Raw genomic sequence first — 21,102 nt, 5'->3', positions numbered from 1 at the left:
TTCGAGTGTCTTGATAAGACAGAAAGGCGTTATATACAAGTACAGTCCATTTACCATTTTCCATATGGCTGGGCTACAATAAACCACCGGAGAAGAGACGCCGGATCCTTAGAAGGATTGAAAACTATGACAAGAATATCAGGTATGATTTAAAGTGTATGGAGGACACAGCTATTTGTTCGTCTTCAGTATTATGATTTTCTCTGTAATCAACCCAAGCTCAGCGATGGAGGACTTTAAGACTTTGGCTGGGCTCTGTGCTTTAAGGTAAATAAGATTGTGTCCCACCTCTTTTAACAAAACACCACTGACCTTATTACTGTAGATACTAATACACCTCAGAGCTTTTCAGGTTTTTCATCGCTTCACCGTCAGAAGGACCAAGTCAACGAAACAACTGAATATGCTAGTAGATGTAATCTGCAGCAGGCAGCAATGTGATTATATTGTGCTGTTTGAGCTCTGACAGGTGGTGTTCCTACATGTTTAAATTACATCCACAATGCTGGGAGAAACTACTCGTACTGTTCACACATAAACACCGATTCTGGTCCGTGTCAGGAGTCGCACCCATAATTCATGCAAGGTAGCACGGGGCCTTTAGGGATAAGGCAGATAGAAAATTAAAAAGCAAAACACAACCAACTTAACTTCTATTCTGCAAAATAGAAGTTCAGTTTTTTTTTTTCTTTTCTATTTATTTATTTTTTTCACAGAGTGGGAAGTCAGTGATCAGGAAACAGAAGAGTGATAAGAGATCAAATCAATGCCAGGAAGCTCAGCGAAGCACACTCTTAGTTAGTGAGGCTGACAGACAAAATTTAAAGCAGTCACATATGCTGGCAGACTGCTAACAAACTGATTCTAACCTTGATTAATATGAAAAACAACGCCGAAAAGCCGAGAAACCAAGACAACACAATCATTTAAAGCATCTTGTGGAATTAAAAGAGAGAGGAAGTATCTGGCGGCGATGAAAGGAAGCGAACACACCGGTGCCTCTCTTACTGATCTGCCGATATAAATGTCACGCCACCGAATGGAACGCGTTTTATTTTAACGTTGCTTCAAAAACTAAAAGCTTCTCTTTTTGTCAGATTCTCAATTCATTGCTTCCGTCTTTGCAAACGATGAGCTGAGAAATGGCGGTGAGAAGAAACACACAATCAAAAGCAACCTTTTACCGGCTCGCCGAGTTTCAGGTAGCAGTCATTGTTCATGTTTACTAAAATCAAGCATCTGCTCCTATTGTGCACCTGCCTGATGCCATCTACATGCACAGGGGTGCACACAAACAAGCGGAGACCACTTCACATTCGCTTCATTCGTCCTTATTAGAGATGCATCTGCGGCATAATGAGAAGCACTGTACGGCATGCCGCTGAATAACACACACAAGCTGAAACACACAAGCAAAGTTTCCCTCATAGCTTACATGTATCGTGCAAAAGACACGACTGCACAAACCCATAAAAGGAAAAAAGCGACGGAATCGCACAAAGGAGGCAGAGTGAACAAAAGCTTGAGGAGCAGAGGATTGTGGGAGCCGTTTCATTAGGAGTGGTGACAGGTGTCAGAGCTGAGTCTGCATCAGATAGTGGAGCAGTTCAACACAATGAGACACAACAATCTCCTTTACCTGGGGGATTTCTCTAATGCATCCCTTTCTCCCCCGTCTTTTTTACTCTTCTCGTTGCTCACACTTGATCTTTTTTACATTCTCTGTCCTTTTACTCCTTTTTTTTGCTCCCACGATCACATTCTTGCTGGGTTTTTTTTTAACAGAAAAAAAAAAAAAAAAATCCTAGTTTTTCCCCAGTAAGATTTACTTTAGATCCATTTCTGGGTTCTTGCCAGTCATGGTTACTCCTCTGTACAGCGACGAAAGTAAATCATCTGAAGGAATGTCTTGTTAGGATCTAAATTTACTACATCATAAGTCAGGGATAAAAAAATAAAAAAATAAAAAGTTATGTAGAGGATGGGTGGTGATGAACCACCAGATGAGAAAGAGTGAGAGAGATAAAGTAAGAAGAAGGGAGGATGGGGTTTCAGAAGGCATGGTCTTAAGAGCAACACATCTGTTTATTAAAGTGGGGGGTGAGAGTGGAAGAGGTCAAGTATGAAACAGAACAAGGTATGGAAATCATACATAGCTTTATCTAACTACCATATTTTTTGGCATATATACATTTCCAGGTTGTCATCGGTGACGCATAACAAACGTCAGCAGTGTCACATAATAAGTGCGACCTATATGGCAAAGCAACGCATTTAGGGATTTTTCCACTTTATTAGACAATTTTGGACCGGTGTGACTTATAGGGCGGTGCGCCGTGTATGGCGGAAAATACGGTAATTGAACTCCCAGATAAGTAATACAGACATGTTTGTGTGTTACCTCTTTCTCGATAGGTTCAAAATACATAATAATAAACACAAACATGTACACATTCACTGCCTCCCACTCTCCAACTCACACTGACACCAATCCAAAGCTAAATCTTGCCCTCTGGCTTTGTGCAGTAAACCAGTGCTCAGGCCTGTGGAGTGTTTTACAGTAGCCTAGGGGCCAAACACACAGAGGCTGTGATCAAAGAAGGGGAAGGTAAACCTTCAGAGAGAAATTAATCTGAGCTGCTGCTGCTGCTGCTCCGCACCAACACCGTAAAATCTCTATTAGGTTTCTATCGGCCTCTTATAGAGTCTGTGGATGTACACACTCTGATCTACAGCTTAATTATGTGTTTAGAACATATTTGATTTCCCAAAAGCTGGTGTTCACATTGATGATGCCCAATAGAAAAAAGAAAGAAAAATGGACAAGAAATCAAAGTTCATGCCCTGAATAGAATAAAAAAACTTCTAAAAATCACCATTCCTGGCATGTCTGCTTACAAATTCAGGTTTTTACTGCAGGAAATAAATGCCATTAGCTCTCAGAGTATTGACAATAAGTGTTTATGTTTTAAAAACATGCACAATAGAGTCGACTGCAATTGTCATGTTACTTGTTGCAGAAACATTATATTACATTTCTCGAGTGACCGAGCGAGTGAGTGAGTAAGAAATATAAGAAAGGAAGGATGTAAGGAAGAGAGAAAGGAAGGAAGGAAGGAAGGAAGGGATTAAGGAAGGAAGGAAGGAAGGAAGGAAGGGATTAAGAAAGGAAGGAAGTAAAGGCGTAAGGAAGTAAGATAGGAAGGAAGGAATTTAGGAAGGAAAGAAGAAATTACATAAAAAAGAAAGAAAGGAAGGAAGTATGGAAGGAAGTAAGAAAGGAAGGAAGGAAGAAGGTTAAGAAGGAAGGAAGGATGAAAGGACTTAAGTAAGTAAGAAAAGTAGTAAGAAAGTAAGGATGGAAGGAAGAAAGGAAGGAAGGAAGTAGGGAAGGACGGAATAAAGTAAGCAAGTCAGGAAGGAAGAAAGGAAGGAAAGAAGGAATTATGGAAGTAAGGATACACAGAAATAAGTAAGGAAGTAAGGTAGGAAGGAAGGAAGGAAGGAAGGAAATATGGATGTAAGTAAGGAAGAAAGGAAGTTAGGAAGGAAGAAAGGAAGTTAGGAAGGAATTAAGACAGTAAGGAAGTAAGGAAAGAAGGAAGGAAGGAAGGACATAAAGAAATATGGAAGTCATTCAGTCAGTCAAGACGTCAGTCCTGAAGGCTCTGTGTTGGTGTATGTACTTGGCTCAGTGGTGAAAAACAAATAATAATTGCAAACACTTTAGATGAAAAATGTGATGAAACAATTTGAGAAAACTATAACTTTCCTTTTAAAATAGTTCTGAAGATCATCATTTGAAGATGTTGGCGTTTTAGTAGTTTTGGCCAGAAAACTTACAATACTGTGAGTGATTACACAACAAAGTGTCTAAAGCTTTAACTGTACTGGTTTAAAACCGGTATGCTCTTCTATCCAAATCTCTTCTGCTCAGTTCACGTTTCTAGCATTTGATCTTCCCTCCCCCTCAGGTCTCTACCTGCCCTGTGGTTTATTTAACATGACGATGCCTGCAGTCATGAACTCCAGCTGACTAGGACGCCCTGCTGCATTTTCATATTGACTTTTCCTCTCCTCCACAGCCTTCATGCCCTAAATCACTTCTCCTTTCTCTTACCCCCTACTTTGTTATCCACATCCTGTGGCTGTGAGACGGAGGAGAAAAATAATAGGAAATGTGCACTGCATTCACAGAAGTAGGAGGGTGTTTATAGAATAGCACTGGGAATCTGTCTGTAAAAGACAACAAAGAAGCGAGTTTACTCATGCTAAAGATGACAGGCAGCGGAGAAGGCGGCGTTTGTTTAATTTGCATTTAGCTCTGACACACAAAAGGTTGTCATGTGTTTGTTTACTTTCTTTTTCTGACTTTTAGTTGATTTTCATCCATCTAGAGTGATGTCAGAAGCGCAACGGGATACACAAACGGCTGCTGGTTGTCACCAATGAGGCTACCTCATGAAGGCACAGACAACCTCAGAGTATGATGGATGAGGTGGTCTGTGTGCGTTTGTCTGTGTGCATTTGTTTGTGTGTGTGTGTGTGTGTTGGACGGATCACTGCAGCATGGATGGTCCCAGGGGATTAGCGTCACAGTCCAGTGAAGCATTTCAGAAAAAAGGGGGCGAGACCCCATTGACCAGGGCACACACACACACACATGCATGCACACGCACACACACACACACACACACACACATGCACGCGCACACATGAAAAAGAACTGATATAAAGACTAAATGTCTCAGACAGAAGAAAGAAGCACAATCTGCCCTGCTATGTCTACGTTTGAGACACTAATATAGCTTTAATACCCTTAGAGAAAACAAAACAGAAAGTAACAAACACATAATGGACCACGCCGTCACCACAGCAGATCTCATCCTTTATTCTATACTTTATCTCAACATTTCTACACCAGGAAAGTACCACGGTGACCGAGCCAATTACTGCTACATGCCCCAATATCCTGATTAAAATACAAACGACTGTAGCTGCTACAAACTTCTGGAACAGTTTAGCTTCCAATATACACGCAGCTCAGACTAATCGTTATGCCTTAGCTTTGAAATTAAATAGAATATGAGATGTTGATAGATTGACTTTGATTAATAATAATAATAATAATAATAAATAATAAAGTGCTATGTGTTGTCATCATTCTATGTTCCCATACAACGATGAAAATGGTGCTCTGCATTTAACCCATTGCACCCGGGTGGTGCAGTGGGCAGTTATGTGGGCGCCTGGAGAGCGATTCGGGATTGGGTGTCCTGCTCAGAGACACCACGAGATGTGCAATGAATTGGGATCGAGCCCAGGACCTTTGGGTTCTGAGTCGGCTGTCCTGCCCCTACACCATCTCATCCCATATAGTGTGAGAGATTGTGCCTTTATGTAAATTGAAATGCCTTTTATTTAAGTGTTTAAAACAAGTATTTTATTTTGTTGCACTGTTCAGTGGCTTGACTATAAAACATTTTGGTCAATTTCATTTATTCATTGTTATTCATTCATTCATTTAAAGAAACAAAACAGAACAAATTAAAAAAAACATTGAATGAAAAGGGTGCAGAAAGAAGAAAATTCTTATTCAGTCATATTCAAATCAGTCATCATATAAATAAAAATTAAAATTGACATACAAATGTACATAGATCAGCTAAATCATTTTTGTTGATTCACAGATAACACGATGGATAAGTGGTTAGCACATGTGCCTCACAGCAAGAAGGTCCTGGGTTCAATCCCTGGTTTAGATCTGGGAACACTTTGTGTGCAGTTTGTGTGTTTTCTCCGTGTACTCTGGTTTTATCTCACAGTCCAACAACATGCATGCCTTTAAGCTCAAGCCTGCCTTGCAAAAGAATTTGCAAGGTTAAATAAATAAACTATAATCATAAAGTTTAAACTGGAGCAATGACGATTCATCTTTAAAAAATATAGATTTACACAATTATTTAATCATTAGATATTCCATTAACTGAATAAAACACAGCGCAGTGTGTTTGGTTCTGATTGAAGCGCCAAAATGTTGACATTAGGCAGAACGAACATCCCAGTCATGAAAACAGGATTTTTTTTTTCACACATTTGAAAAACATAAATATAAAATTAGCATTTCATCCAAAAAAAAAAAAACCTGTTTTTTTCTGTCAACAAAAAGAACTTTAAAAACTAGTCTTTTGTATCATTCACAAGTTTTCAACTTTTTTTGTGTGTGTGTGTATTTCCTAACTAAATGCAGTAGTAAATGTGTGTAGGAAATATGTGGAGTCTCTGGTCCCTGTATATGGTTCTTGGTTGTTTAGGAAGGTTTCCTGTGAGAGCACTTTTTTTTTTTCCCCAAAATAAAAGTATTCCTAGTAAACATTGAAACTTCTTATATTTGTACACTGAAATGTAGTATTAATATAACTGATATCATTTTATCAAAATACATTTTTTTTACCTCCTAAGACCTGGACTCTTGCATATGTGGATGTCAGGTCCTAGGAGGTTAAATGTTGGCCCCAATGTGGTTTGAAGGCGTGATATGTTTTCTGGTTTTCTATATTACTATTGATGCTTGTTTACTTTGTTTTGGACACTAGGATCGGTTGATAAATTCCTTGTTTGACAAATGTACCTGAACCTGAACACAGTGATACAACCCCACTAGTTTATATTCATAGTAATTTACATTCTGGAAGAAGGATGGTTTACAATATTTTTAAAGTGAACACAGCTGTGGTCATCACTGGTTGTAGGTGTGTCTTATTTGGATGATTAGGTTTTGATATACATTTCTGTTAGTTTACAAACGTATTTTAAAACTACAAAAACTAAACTTAGGATGAGGCTTCAGGACATTTATAAAGGCAGAGTTTTAAATAGCCAGTAAAATCATGCTTACAAATATTTGTTAAGAGGCTAACTGCGCTAATCAGTCAATCGCCCTGTGCTATGATATAGCGTTGTTGTAATTTACCAGTGTTGCTGGTAAATTACCAGAATTTTTGAAACATATGAAGATCCTGCATTTACTGAGAACTCTATTAGACTGACTATACTCAAGTCCTCATCGTGTCTCCATTAGAATGGCAGCGCTCTCTGTGCTATCTCTGATGGACAAGTGTGATTGTGTATCTACTGGGATGCTATCGAGTTTGGATGGTCAAAGAGAAAAGTGTAGATGATAAGCATCAGCCAGAAGATCAATAGGAGCCTCTAAAAATGTTTGTGTGAGTGTGTGTGTGTGTGGGGGGGGGGGGGTAACTCTCTGAGGGTGGCACAGTGGATGCATGGCAGACAAGAAGTTACACAGAAATGTGTTCAGTAAGAACAGTCCTGTGCTCTTTGCTGGACAAAAATCTGATGAACTTTGATATATGCTAATAGTGGAAAATTACAAAGTACACCTTCTCGCATGGGAGCCATCCCAAAATAGGCTCATAACCCATTTTAACTCCTGCCCCAGTTAAAAAAAAAAAAAGATCAGACTTCTGTGACCCATCTAAAATCAGCTAACCTTTCAAGGTCAGCATGAACATGCCAATATTGAAAGTAGAGGAGTACCTCGCTACTTCGCAAATCATTTTCCACGGACTCGCTCTATTGCGGTTTTTCCTAAATAAGATTGGACACGACACACAATCGCTGTCTGATGGACGAGCCGCACACTCTGCATCGATATTTTATTTAAAATAAATTATTTTAAATGATTTAGCACCTGTGTACAGCCCGCCGATATTAGAGTAGCTTCCTCCTGCAGCTGATCAGCTGATCTCCGTGCTGCGCAGAGAAGTAGGCGTGGCCGGGAGGGCAGCCGGAGGCAGAGAGCTGAAATCATGACATTCTGTGCTCTTTAAGAGCATTTACAGTTCAGAAACATTGTTTAGAATATTGCAAGTGTGGGGGAAGGGTTTTGCGGGTGACCGTACCCTGAAGACCCACGATAAGTGAAAAAACGCAAAGTAGGAATAGTAGTACAAGTAGTATATATATATATATATATATATATATATATATATATATATATATATAGGCATTTTATACCCTTCTCAGACTATTGCAATAATTTAAACAATGTTTCTAAACTAAAAACGAAGACTACAGAATGTCATGATTTCAGCTCTCTGCCTCCTCTGCTCTTTGCCACTTGCAAGTGCTTTTGGCCACGCCCATTTATCCACTCTGCACAGAGAACAGCTGATCAGCTGCAGCTGGAAGCTTATCCTATAGTGTGGGCTGCACAAATGTGCAGCAGGTTCTAAATAATTAAAAATAATTATTGTTAAATAAAAATCCCATGTCGATTGTGCGGCTCGTCCATCAATTAGCCAATTGTGTGTCATGTCCAATCTTATTTTGAAAAACCACGATAGAGCGAGTCTGCGATAAACGAACCGCGAAGTAGCGACAGTCTTCTGTATGTATATATATATATATATATATATATATATATACTATATATATTAAAATAAACTACCACTACAATTCCTACTTTGTGGTTTTTCACTTATCGCGGGGCTTCTGGGTACGGAACCCACGCAATAAATGAGGGAATACTGTACCAACTTTTATAATCGCAGACACACGTTTATATCTTCCACATAGTTTATCACTAAAAAGTTTCTTGTCCTTAATGAAAAAGTTCCACAATTAAACAAAGTGAAACATATCAGTTTTTCAGGCCGTAATAACTTATTTAAGTGTTTGCTCTTGTTTGCAAATCTTGTTTCATCTTGAGTTATGAATTTGTGACTCATCCTTTCTGCTTCATTTGAACAAGAAAACTTTTCATCTATGTTGCTCAAATGTGGAGTTCCTAGTTGTAGTCTCAGGTGGAAAGAGGCCAAGCACTCGACTGCAGCAGATCGGGAACTCTTCTGTTCAATAAAAGGCACTTTGAAATGTGCTGGAAGCCTTTTGGAGTGTCCGCCCACTCCCTGCAGCCCTTTTCTGTAGGGAAAAGGAAAGGAATAGGATGGGAGATGGTTGAAGCTGTGAAGATAAAGGCTTCATGCCATTATGTGCTGTAGTGCAGATTTTTAATAAAACACCATTTTCATTATGGCTCAATCCAAACATTTTTATTTTAGTTTGTACTTTTATAAAAGTTGCTAATTGGTGAGTGCAACACATTAGAATTTCATGCTATCCTTTTGGAAGCACAACCATTACAATTAAGGAGGTAGATGTGGAGAAACAACAACAGCTCGTCATCATCTGGTAATCTTGACGTTGTTGTCCACAGGGTTGATGCATCTCTTCAACATTTCTACTACTTTGGACTGGTGGACATGGGAAGCGATGGAAGCCTCAACAATGACATGAAACCAACTCGCACAGATCAGCAGCTTCTGTTTGACTCTCACCGCCCACTGTGCACAAACTTTCTGTCATTAAAACTCAACATGGTAACATGTCCCCATAAAGACAGACGGGAAGGAAAAAGAACACAACTACATCAAAAACACTCTCCAAACCTGAGGATATTCTAACTGGGCATATGTCAAATCAGTGACGCAACCTAAAAATAAAATAAAAAGCCACAGAAGAGAACAGGGAGAAGAAAAAACACAAAAACCTTGTTATGTTGCTGGAGTATTTGAGAAACTCGGAAGGATTTCCTGCTAACACGACATCCTAGCGCATTTCAAAACTAACAGGACCCTGAGACAGAGGCAGCTCCATCCTAAGGGTAAACCTCCCAAACCCAAGCTGAGCGGTTCGGTGCACGCAGTTCAATGCAGTGAGGAGTGTTCAGACCTGTATATTGGAGAAACTAAACAACCTCTCATCACAGAACAACTAGCTCTTCAGAACAAGCCTCAGCTGTTCATTTACATCTCAAGGATAAAGGACACGCTTGAGGATCAAAAGGATCACATTTTGGACAGAGAAGACAGATGGTTTGAGATGGGGCGAAGGAAGCTATTTAATTCCAACAAGAAAAAAAAAAAAAAAAAAACTTTAAACAGAAGAGGTCTCAGGTTTGAACTTTCAAAAACCTACAATGCATCATTAAAGGCCTGCTCCATCCAAAACTGAACAGTTGACGCATTTCCATGTGGTTGAGGAACATTTTATCACACACACTCTTGGGAAACTCCTCCCACTGCGGTTTACCTCACCGTGCATTTTGCTTCCCGTCATAGGCCCTACTCCGTCCCTGCATTTGCTGTTTGGTCACAAATCTGTGGTGAAAGAAGCACCACACTTTTCAGCAGACTCCTCCTTACACAACGTCTGTGCAATCTTCAACCAGGAGTTTTAGGCCATTTGACTAATTTAGTGTTTGTTTAGTCGTACGGCTGAATGGCCGACTTCATTTCCACATAGACGAACACGCCCACAAACTTCTGACCAAGCACACAATATTTGGCACATACAGAGTGTCAGTGAGGAAAAAGTTTGGTGACTCTGAGAACAAAATTAAACTATTTTCAATCGAAGCTGATTTTGGCACTTCAGATGAAGTATACATGGTCCTGGAGTCTCCCAGCCAGTTTCACTTCAATTCACACCTTCATGCATCTAACCAAAACATCCGTCTCATGATCCAGGCAAACAAAGAGTCTAATGAGCCTCCATTGTAGGGGGGCGAGTAACTCCAGTCTAATCTGCAGGTGAATCTAGGTACATAATGAGGCCTCTCAATGCAGTTCTATAAAGCTTGAACTCACAAACTCTAGACATTTTTTGGATTTATAAAGCCTCCCAGAGTGGTAGCGAACATCTTCAGCCACAGAATAGAAGCCCAGTTATTCATTTAGTTTTACTTTATTTGGCATGTACCATGTTCTGGATCACTAAGTTCATTCAACCTTTATTTACACAGGTTAATCCCATTGAGCCTCAGGGACTCATTTACAAGAGATACAAAGAATTTACACAATTGATACTTAAGGCACCTAACTTTTTCATTATTAAATTTAGTTTTAGCATGCACCGAAGTTCATGCTCAATAATCCAGGTGTAAATCCAGCAATGTTCATTCAGGTCATCTGGCTGGTTTCTTTTGTTGCTGAGACATTTCATCCTTCATCCAAAGGACTTCTTCAGTCTGAGTAGCGCACCGAACCAAACTGAATCCCACAAACAGCTCACTCCCATCATGAAAACCCCCCATTAAAAAACAGTTTGTTGGTGCTAGTTGTTAATTTTAGTATAAAAGTATCTTGGGCAGAGGTTGGTTGAAAATCGTCCTCTCACTTGTTATGTGAAATCTGCTCTGGCCTCCTAAAATAGCAACAATAATGTCACACTTTGTTAAAGTTTGCAACTGTACTAATGACAAAGTCAATAGTAATTTAGCAGAACAATATGGTAGAAGGCGAAACTATAGTATTTAAGCAAAGAGATCTTTTTTTTTATGACTGCATTTTGTCCCCAATTAAAAAGCTACAAAGTATACAGTTCAGAAAAAAAAAATAATAATAATTTTTTAAGCTTGCTACTCTTAAACAACCCTGTTCTGATTCATTCTTCAAAACCAAAAACAAACTTGAAAAGTCTGGTTTATTTGTACAGATTTAATTTATTTTAGGTATTGAAACTAAATAAATGAAAATAAATAGATGAACTTTTTTAAAATATGTTTGCCTCTGCTGAAGTTATTTGTCAAATGTAGAAATAGTTGTGGTATCCTTAAATAACAAATAATAATAATAATAACAAAAATAATAATAATGATGATGACGACACCAGTGACGTTGATGATATTAATAATAATAATAATAATAATAATAATAATAATAATAATAATAATAATAATAATAATAATAATAATAATAATACACAAAAAATCCAACACTTGTTAAATTCTCCCCTTCAGAACATTCAACTGTTTCAGGGTCATTTAATTCACCCAGTGAAACATGTGGGCAACATCAAAACACTTAAAATCAAATTTCCACAAGTGATTACTTGCCAGCTTCAAAAAACTCAGGGTAAGGTTAAATTTAATAAGCATTTGGCATTGGAGAGACGTTAAGGTCAGTAAACCTAATAAACATTTCTTGAAGGTTTACTTGGATAAGTTTACAAACTGCCCCACTATAAGTTGCAAGTAAAAATGAAGAAAAATGAGGAAAGAATGGCAAATTTAAAAATGTACCTTTTAAATCCCGTTTGGTTTAAATGTCAGTGACATTTGAATGAGGTTCAAGCTCTGCAATCAAAGCAAATCCTTGGCAATCCTGTGCAAACCTGGTACATATTTAATTGTTTCCCTGCAGTCTAGCTTCAAGGAAATAAAAATCTGGGCAGATAACGATAATGATGTGAATTTATTGAGTAGATATTAAGAAGATGTGAGGCATGGGTTGTGTCACAACGCTCTAGTGTCAGTTTGTCTCATGGATGGTTAAACAGCAGCTTCCTTCTCTGCTCTCATCGACAAGCACTGTCCTTTTCTGTTAGTTTATCATGTTTCGTTTGACACATATTACTGTCAAACATTACTTCCTTCTGTTTTATGATTTGTTTAAACTCTACTTAAGCTGCTATTCGAGTCTTTTTTTTCTTCTTCTTTACAAAATTAACATCTAACAGACTGAATCTGTTGTTTTTTACTAAGCTTGTTGACAAACTGGCCTTGAGCAATTTTGACAAATGGGCTGCCCAGTCTGACATCTTTCCAGCATAATGAGACAATTAAAGTGAGCATTCTGAGACAACTTTAACTAAAAGCAAATCTTGTTCAGACCCTTGAACCTCATCACTAAGACAGAACGCCTATTCACACCACAAGTCATGTTTTCAAGTTATATTTGTCTTTTTTTGTTTTACTTTTTGCACTCCTGTTAAATGATAATAGACTCATTCTTATTTGGATTTCATAAGGGGTGGTATTAGACAATTTTATCAACAAGCATTAAATAGCAAAGCTCTGTTTTTTTTATTTATTTATTTATTTTTTTTAAAATAATTGTTCTTGAAGGACAGGCAATTTCAGTTTTAAAAAAACATCTGCACTTCTAAAAAAAAAAAAAAAAAATGTTTCAGTTGATCCAAAATGCTGCTGCCAGAGTTAGATGGTGTAGAGGCAGGGCAGCCGGCTTGGGACCCGAGAGTCCCAGGTTCGATCCCCAGTCACTGCACATCACGTGGCGTCTCTGGGCAGCACGTCTAATCCCCAAAATGTCCCCCGGGCGCTTTCAATAGCTGCCCACTGCACCACCTGGTGGTGGATGGGTTAAATGCAGAGACTAATTTCGCCATTGTATGGAAACATACAGTGCTGACATTGTGATGACATTATTATTATTATTATTATTATTATTAATGAGAGTTAGTGGGAGAAATCATATCGCTCCAGTTTTAGCTTCCCTCCATTGGCTCCCTGTCAAATTCAGAAGATAATTCAAAATCATACTTCTAACTTACAAAGCTCTCAACATCCTAGCCCCATATTATATTACATATCTTATTGTTCCATATTTTCCTAACAGAGCACTTCAATCTCAAACTGCAGGTTTACTTGTGGTTCCTAGAGTTTCCAAAAGTAGAATGGGAGGAAGCGCTTTCAGTTTTCAGGCTCCTCTCTTGTGGAACCAACTTCCAGCTTCTGTCCGTGAGGCTGACACATTGTCCAGTTTTAAGATTAGGCTTAAGTGTCTCCTTTGTGATAAATCCTATAGTTATGATTTGATTGGGTTTCCTGAGCTATCCCTTAGTTGTGCTGTTTTAGGCTTAGACTGCTGGAGGACAAATTAACCTAATTTCTTCACTCTGCTGCTGTCTTCACTTGCTCTACTCTGTTTGTAATTATTTATATCTTAATTGTTGTTGTCTTTTTTTCCAATAGAAAGTTCACCTGCACCTGCCATTCTATGTTCGTTTCTCCTGCTGGAGGCTTCTTCCTGTTAAAGGGAGTTTTTCTTTCCACTGTCGCCTTTGTGCTCGCTCAGGATGGGAGACTGCGACAAAGTGAAGATTCAACGCAGTCTGCTTCCTTAGAGAACTTTTAATAACTGTCTTTTTACGTATGTGAATGTTTTTGTTCAGTGCCCTGAGACAACTTCTGTTGTGACTTGGCACCATATAAATAAACTGAATTGAATTATGATTTATTTTTTAATGACATAAACCATGTGCATAGTATATTATTGTGGCTGTAGTAGAACATATTTTTCTTCAACAACTAGAGCACTGCCACACTCCTTGCTTTATATAGATGCTCCACCTTCCGCTTCTCGTATCAACTGTCTCTCACCATTAAACATGGCAATGATCAGAGGGGCATCTGGAGATGCATCTTTAAGCTTTAATACACTCTGAATAATTAACATGTGTATGTGCAGACCCACACAAAGGCACACGCAGACAGACAGACACACAGCTGAGCCTATCGATGGCAAGCAGTTCCCCCAGCCAGAGCGATCCAGAGGGAGAAGGGAGGTTTGATCTGTGCCAGTTCCAGCTTCAGAGCCTCCGAGCTGGGCTACTCAGAGCTGTGTACCAACAGCCTGAGTTCCAGCAGTCTGAAACAATAAAGAGACAGCTGTAACTCTGACACCCATAGCTGAAAGACAAAAGGAGAGGGTGTCTGGCTCCTGCTAATTGACTTGTTGAGAGGATGAGGGAGCGGTTTAAAAAGAAGAGAAAGCTCAGTGGACTAGAGATCAAATAGGGAAAGATGGTTGTTAAGATCCACGGCTTTCTTCTAAAATCACAATAATATGTTCATAAAACGGTTGACTTTCATTATTTAAAGATCAACTCAAACATTAAATTCAACTGGCTAGTTTGGGGTAGTAGGTCCAGATGACACATGGCCTCTGGAGGTGTTTGGCATCCTTTGAGTCATGTGGTTTGCAGAGTGGCATCCTAAGAATAAAAATAAAAAAAATACATTGGGGCATGGCGACTTTGGGGCTTTGGCTAATGTCTTGGGCTCCTTCTCATATTAGTTAAAGGCATTTTGAAGCAGTTCAAGCTGTGTGGCCGAGCATAAAGCTCTGCCATAAAGGCCAAATGCTGTTTGCGAAAATGCTTGGCCGACTGGGTGTTCTTGGACTGCCACAATGAGAAACTGTTGAAGATCCAAATGCTAATTTCTCTTGCAAAACATTACATGAGATAATCAGTGTTAGCAACTTCACCTGTCAGTGTTTTTTTTTTTTTTTGTGGCTGATCAGTGTATGCATCTATGTGTAATCCTGTCTGCTACAGCAGTTTGGTGACTTGATACAAACACGTGACCGTCTGACCAGCTCACTCATCAAGCTGATGCATCTGCTAATTAGCAGCATGAAACCCCTGGTTGATCTACATATCTATATTCATGTTGTGTACATCTGGAGCCTAAAACAGCTTACTAATGATAAATAATGAGGCAATGCTGCAAAGTTGCTAGTTACCAAATCAACACAGTCACAATGTGGCCTACTGTCTTCCAAAAACTGTGTGGAGATGAAGCTTTCCAGGAAAAACAAGGACGGACTGCAAAAAAACATAGGGATGGAAGGGGTGAATTTAAGGAAAAGTGGAAAGGACAGAAATAAGAAAGAAGTGATGAAATAGGAAAGCAACAGCAAGAGCGATGCAAGAAATGACAAAGAGAAGGAAAGAGATCATACCAGAGGCCTGTCTTAGCGGGTGAGTTGCAGTTTCACATTTTGAAAAGGTCACTGCCTCAATGGTTAACTAAACTGTTGCCGAGCCGCTCATGCAGAACAAGCTCTGGCTCATAATGTGCACTTCTTTCAACAGATTCAGACGACTCCACTCAAGCAGTGTTTTAATGAATACATCAACCTGAGAGAAATATGCATCTCTACGCTAGTTTCAACAACCACAAAAAAGAGCAAACGCAAAATAAACTATGCAAAAAGGGCGTCTAAAGTCAACATATTCAATGCTGCTGGTCCTAAAACACTCAAAAACTTTGACAGTGATACTGTACAACGTGTTTACATAAAAATACCACTACATAAATAGGTAACTAACACATAAAGAACAGTATTAGGCTCTGTGAGTTATACAGCGTGGTATAAGAATAAAGGCCCGGGGCAGCGAGGTGGTGCAGTTGGTAGAGCTGCCATCTTTCAGCGAGCAGGTCACCATCAGTTCAAATCCCAGCCGGGGACCTTTCTGGGTGGAGTTTGCATGTTCTCTCCATGCATGCATGGGTTTTCTTCATGTACTCCAGTTTCCTCCCACAGACCAAAAACATGCATGTTAGGCTGATTGTTAACTGTAAATTGTCCCTACGTGTGAGTGAGAGAGTGAATGGTTGTTTGTCTCGTTTGTCTCTATGTGTCCCTGTGATGGACTGGAGACCTGTCCAGGATGTCCCCTGCCTCTTGCACATCGATGGCTGGACATGGGCACCAGTGACCTCCCGTGACTCGAAAAGGAAGAAGTGGGTATAAATAATGGATGGATAGATGGATGGATGGATGAATAAATGCCTCCCCAAATTTTAAATATTATCACAGCAACAATCCCTTTACTTTAATTTTCATTTCAGATACCAAACCCAGCATGGTAGTTTGACCATCACAAGGATGACTATGGAATAAAATGATGCATCATGAACAGGTATATTGATGAATGTGCAGGTATACAGTGCTGCTGCCAGAGTTTTAATGAGAGCTGACAAGATGGATTATATCTCTCCAGTTTTAGCTTCGTTCAAATTCAGAATATAATTCAAAGTCTTACTTCTAACCTACAAAGCCCTCAACAACCTAGCTCCATCTTATATTACCGATCTTATTGTACCATATTTTCCTAACAGAGCACTTTGATCTCAGACTACAGGCTTACTCGTGGTTCCTAGAGTTTCCAAAAGCAGAATGTGAGGAAGATCTTTCAGTTATCAGGATCCTCTCTTGTGGAACCAACAACCAGTTTTCGTCTGTGAGGCTGACACATTGTCCAGTTTTAAGACATTCCTTTTTGATAAATCCTATAGTTAGGGTTGACTTGTTATGCTGCTATAAGATTAGACTACTAAGGACACATTTGCCTCATTTTTTCAAATGAATAGTTGGCATTTGAAATCATTTCTATCTTAACATGTGATTCTCGATATGCCATTGTGTATCTGTTCCTCCTTCCTGTTCCTCTCAAATCCAGCTGGTCGAAGCAGATGGTCGCTAGTCCTGAGCATGGTTCTTCTAAAGGGCTCTTCTTCATGAGGGTATTTTTCCTGTCCACTGTCAACTTTATGCTTGCTCAGGATGAGAGTCTGCAATGGAGTTAAACTCAAAGCAGTCTGCTCCTCAGATAAATAATGTTATTAACTTACTTTGTATATAGGAATGTTTCTATTCAGTGCCCTGAGATGACGTCTGTTGTGACTTGGCGTTATATAAATAAACTGAACTGAATTGAATTATACATAGCTATGGATGCATGTCTGCCTGTATACAGTTATATATGGTATGCTTGTATGGGTATTTCTGTATTTCTGTATATATTTAATCACTAGTTTGATTCAGAATTTGCATGTAAACGTATGGACAGGACTGGAAAAGCCGTTGCTTCTTCCTGCTCCATTTTCAAACATTTTTGTTTTGTTTACAGAATATTTTGGTGGAAATATTAACTTTTTTTTATGTTTTTCATTTTGTTACAATTTTAACTGTTCAAAATGAAAAAGAAAACAAAAACAAGTAATGTGAACAAAAGTACTTTTGAATTCTCACATTCTCTTACAATATAATTACTCTTTTATTTTAGATGTATTTACATGTTAAACCTATTTATATTGTATCCAATGTAAAACAAGAGAAATGAGCAATATCAGGTTATAATTAAGAACCAGCCTCATAAGTTAATGAAATTGCTGTTTATAGCATAATACAAATAAACAAACACGCAAATAAACACAACTAAGTCCCGTCCGTTCAAAGCTCATATCAAGGGAGGTTATCTGGCAGTCACTTTGTCTTTGCCGTCAATCACGCACTGCATTAAATCATTTGTGGGACATGAAATATGCTAAGTGAAAAGCTACAACATACAAAATGAATGAACGCCTTAATTAACAAGCAGGCAAAATGCAATCAGTAACAGAATAAGCAGGGAAGCATGTAGACAGAAAAAATAAATAAACTTGTTTTTCTATTACATTTTTCATTGTTTTTTTTTATTATTCTCATATATTTCCTATTTCCTTGAATCTAAATGAAGTTATCTGAACCCACCCCCAGGGCCAAGCCTCGGCCCAGTCGGCTTTACCGGTCCAATGCTGGGATTCACTGGAGCACGGCAAATTTGTTTGTCTCTGCGTTTGTTTGCGCCGGTGTTTGTTTCTTATTGTTTGTGTTTATATGCCTTTCTGTTGATGGCCTTCTCAAGTGTTTCTCAGACTCTGGCAATTTTCTGCCTGGTCGCCCCTAATGTGCTTCTCTGTTTATCTGCTGTCACAAAAGAGCTGATTTATTTATATTTACAAATCTAGGAAGTGACAGTAGAGAATTATACTTACCTTAAAAGGCCCCAAAAAAACTACCGGTAGTTACTGTATGTGTTTACACGCTCAAGAAAGAAAAACGTGATATTTTGTGGTTTATCAATGCCGCATATTCACAGATGCCATGAATTTTATCAGATATGAAGTGAAGTCAGCCTCAAGAAATATGACGAATGCTTTTGGGAATATAACCAGTGTAGTGTGAATTCAATCACTTTGGCAACTGACTGCTAATGACACAGGGGGAAACTTTTTCAGGCAGCAGTGATGGGCAATATTGCCTTCAGCAGGGGCTACGAACTGGCAAATTGGAACAAGATCGAGACTAGAGGAGATAAATGTGTGACAAAACTACTGCTGTTGGCCAAGGCGATCATATACATGGCTCCAAAATAGTACATATTCAATGACAGAAAAAAAAACATAAAGTTACATCCAAATGCATGCATCTGAAGCCTGAAGCTCTCTTTAGTGTCTGCTGTGTCAATAACAATAATCCATGGAAGGCACAAGCACGACTGTCTGAGTGTCTATTAAAATTCAACAAACCCTTCCTGATATTCAAAGTGTCTTTGTAACCATGGCAACGTCTGCATCTAAAGGATGTTTTTAAGGGGGAAAAAAGAAGACAACAAAGAAGAAAAAAAAAACATACCAGTGAATTGATGTTGCTTTTAAAATAAATTGACATATGTCAGGCTGATCTGTTCACAAATGGGTGTCCTTCATAACCTCCTGTTTTTGCTTCTTCCTTTACTTTCACCTCGTCTAAGCACTCAAAAAATTAAACCAAAGCCACATTTTTTCCCCATTCTTTCACATTCAGTTACAATGCAGTAATTGCACTCATTTTGCCGTTTTTATGGAAATGGCTACAGACCTATTCTGTAGCAACTAACACACATAAGCCACGTGCTAAACACAAAAACAGGAAATTCCATAGGTATACAGAAAGTTAAGTATAAACACAAACCCTCACACACACGCCTACTTCATTTCCACCCATGCTGAGCGCACCAAGTTACATGTTTGTGTTCATATTCCACAATTTCAGGTTTTAGTTTTTGAAAATATAGATTAAGCAACTGGGGAAAAAAAAAAAACAAGTCAACATATGGTTTAGTGTGTTTCCATTCATGAGCACCCCCCCCCCCCCCAAAACAAACAACTGTTGGTCTATAAAAAGAAATGAAATAATTAAGAAATTGTAGGAGTTCCAGTTTTTTTCCCCTACTGTTTTTCGACACCAGATGGCGCCAACATGCTCACACCTGCGGAACATTATCCTAATGAGCTTTAGGAGTATAAATGGCCATTGATGACTGCAGTCCGACGCTGGTGCATTATCTGCCAACCAGAAGTTGAGTTCCTGGCTACTTTACGATTCATAATGTTTTGTAAAGACTAAAACCTTGTCTCACATGTTTCAGCACTGACCCCTGGTCAGTGGTGGTGGTAGTCAGGTGGTGGAAGGCAATGAACGGCTGGAGGAATCACTAGGAGGCTTTAACATGAAACCAGGGAGGTCCAAGAGACAGGAGGAGACCCCCGTGTTCCTCCTGTCTCTTGGACCTCTCTGGTTTCATCGTTAAATTAAAGCCTCCTAGTGATTCCTCCAGCCGTTCATTCCCTTCCACCACCTGACCACCAATCTGTGCAACCTTTCTGGGACCTCCTCGTTTGTGACTACAGGAACTATTGGACCCTCACTCATGCAATGAACTTATCCTCTGATAATAAGAGACAAACAACATATTGAAGCAGACTTAAGGAGCCAAACCATCATATTAACTCTTGTCCTTACTCTCCAGGGTTCCAGTCCATCCTTACAGAGTTGCAGTTCTGCTGTTGATTTCACATTTTGTAAATGAACATTTAACTTTTCCTAGTCTACGAGTTGCTCTTTTTGGTCACATACTATTTGGGTATTAAGTAAATTGTTACAGAAATAGTATTGGAAAAATGACAAAAATAAGTAAAGAAGAATATCGTTAAATGAGTAGGGTTAAATCCATCACCTTTCTTAAATCAAAATTTAAAAAAACTGAGACAGAGAGTAAAGACAATTATGTTGTTAAATACAACCTCTTAAAGACACCTATTATTTTATATTAAGCCATGGAGTATAAGAAATGGACAAAGAGAGATAGTCAGCTCATGGGTTTTCATATAAATCTAACATTTGGATGCTTCCATTTGCATACTCATTCACTCCAACTTGTTTATAAGTGAATAAATCTAGTGCTCCTTAGAGTGCAACAGCTGCTGCTGGGCCACTCACAGCAGCACTCATTCATCCACTCCCATACAAACAGTCTGTAATGCAGTACAGGACCCAGCTGCACCCTTGGATTACTGTGCAGCCATACGTATTTGCATGTGTATTTTGTGTGTGGCATATATCCTTCTGAATGTCTTCACATTTTATGTTTCCGTGGTTTTTGTTGCAGAGTACTGTTGGAAAATATGTTTAGTTGTGAGCCAAAGGTTTATCTAAAGGGAAATTACTGCACCGCCATAGGGTTAAGCACAGTAACATCAACTCATAATTATTGGATTTTTTTTCCCCAACTGTCTGGATGATCCTGTGTGAATAAAATCCTGATTTGCCATCATCTGAGTCATCACTGTTAAATGGTTTTAATGAAGAAAAGCCTCTTCAGTACCTATATGCTCATCAGTGC

At 38.9% G+C, this 21,102-nt stretch overlaps 1 protein-coding gene across 1 annotated transcript in view; it reads right to left on the bottom strand.

Moving 5' to 3' along the window:
• LOC119417330 (plexin-A1) overlaps window positions 1-21,102 on the bottom strand; it is a 163,650-nt gene that overhangs the window by 52,965 nt on the left and 89,583 nt on the right. The gene's annotated exons all lie outside the window — the stretch shown is intronic.

The sequence above is a fragment of the Nematolebias whitei genome, chromosome 11 (genome assembly GCF_014905685.2).
Source record: "Nematolebias whitei isolate Nwh7 chromosome 11, NemWhi1, whole genome shotgun sequence".
Taxonomy (NCBI): domain Eukaryota; kingdom Metazoa; phylum Chordata; class Actinopteri; order Cyprinodontiformes; family Rivulidae; genus Nematolebias; species Nematolebias whitei.
This window is presented reverse-complemented; position numbering and strand designations above follow the sequence as displayed.